The sequence below is a fragment of the Canis lupus genome, chromosome 17, assembly GCF_048164855.1.
Source record: "Canis lupus baileyi chromosome 17, mCanLup2.hap1, whole genome shotgun sequence".
Taxonomy (NCBI): domain Eukaryota; kingdom Metazoa; phylum Chordata; class Mammalia; order Carnivora; family Canidae; genus Canis; species Canis lupus.
This window is the reverse complement of record NC_132854.1, coordinates 34534391-34536371: the sequence shown is the minus strand read 5'-3', so window position 1 is coordinate 34536371 and position 1981 is coordinate 34534391.

Genomic DNA, 1981 nt, shown 5'->3' with positions numbered 1-1981 from the left:
CTTTGCTCCTGTCCCAGAGGGTCAGTGACCTGCTTATTAGTAAACCTTACCAACAGCACTGAATTTAGCAGTAGTCTTAAGAACATGTGAATATTAAGCATACTATTTTATGTAAAGATACATGAATATACAGATGAATTTACATATATAACCTTTGTGAAAAATCAATCTGAATTCGCTATAAAACTTAAAGAGGTAGGAAGGAGATTTAAGCAGGTTTCCAGAATTTTTCATTCTTGATTTGTTTATTTCTGTGTAGAAATTCTTGGTTCCAATCATTACTGTTCACTACTTTTAAAAATGTAAATGCTAAGCCCACTTCATAATGTGGAATTTAAGAAACAAAACAGGATCATAGGGGGAGAGAGGGAGAAATAATATGAAATCAGAGGGGGAGACAAACCATAAGAGACCCTTAATCATGGGAAACAAATTGAGGATCACTGGAGGGGAGAGGTCTGTGGAAATGGGGTAACTGGGTGATGGGCATTAAGGAGGGCTGGGTATTATATAAGACTGATGAGTTGACTTCTACCTCTGAAACCAGTGAGATATATATATATATATACACACACTGAATTTAAATAAAATTTAAAAAAATAAATGTACCTACTAGAAAATTAGTACTAACAGCATCTTAACATCACATATTATTGGTGGGGTAAGTATAGGATGCCCAGGATATAAATCTCTACCCCTAGGGTGGGAACATCCTTTCCAGCTAAAATTTGGCTGGGGAGAAAAATAACCTGGGAGAACCAAGAAAAACAGTGGGGACTGGGCAATGGTGGAGTGTCTGTAGGGCTTTAGGCCTATTAAATTATGGTTGGGCAGACACAAAACTAGTTTTTTCAAAATTTATGTTCCTGCTGGGAGTAAAAGTAATACAGAAATTTTTCAGAAATATTCTTTACCTCCAGAGAAGGTATATTCGTATTTATAAACCACCTTTTAAAAATCATCTTCAAAAGGGAGTAATAATTCATATGCAGCCCTAGGAAATAATAAATACTACCATTGTGTCATTTTTCTGTTTTACACGTTGTAACTTGCTAACCTATAAAGACCATTTCTTCCTGTGTACTTAACTCCTCCTCTCCCCCAGCTGTTAGTCACTAGGTCCACTGCTAAAGATACTCCATTATGAAGTTGAGTCCTTAATCACACAGGCTTACAATTAATATAAACTTAAATAGCAACTGCTGTGCTGTAAAGGTAGGAGCCTCCCTGGCTATGTTTTTTTTAATAGTACAAGAAACAAGGACGTAGTAATTATACTTTGGATTCAAATTCTCCTGTCACTTACTTCTTGATCTGGGCCAGAAAACCTTAATCAGTCCTCTCATCTATTAAATGGTGGGGAGGTGCAGGGGATATAGTCTTACCCAACAGGGCTTTTTAAATGTAATATTCTATGTATACTGCTTAGCGTAGAAACTGACATTAGAAGCATTTTAGATTACTTAGGATGAGGTTTTAGAGTAAAGATAAGGATTCTTCTGGTCACTTGAACTACCCAATAAGGACTAATGCTTTAGACTGAGACCCAAGAAAAGAAACTTGGAAAGACAGGTTAGCTATTGCCTTAACCAAGAAGCCTCCCTTTCCTTCTGCTGCAAGTAAACCATGGGCTGTCAGCAAAGGACTTTTAAATGGTAGGGAGGTGGAAATCAAATGGGTTTTGTGACACGAGAGTTACAAAATTTAAATTTAAGGTTTTGTTGGAACATAGCCATGCTTGTTTATGTATTGTCTTATGGCTGCTTTCACACTAAGAGTTGAGTACTATGGTTGTAGCCAAGACTGGCTAGCAGAGTCTAACATGGCTGGTCCTTTAGAGAAAAGGCTCACTGACACCTGCTCTTGGATGTTAGCCCATTACTTGGACTCAAGACCACTCACAGTTACCTTCGTTCAACTGAAACAAGTTCTGCCTCAATGTATGGATGATTCCCTCAGCAGTAGGAAACTGGAACAATAA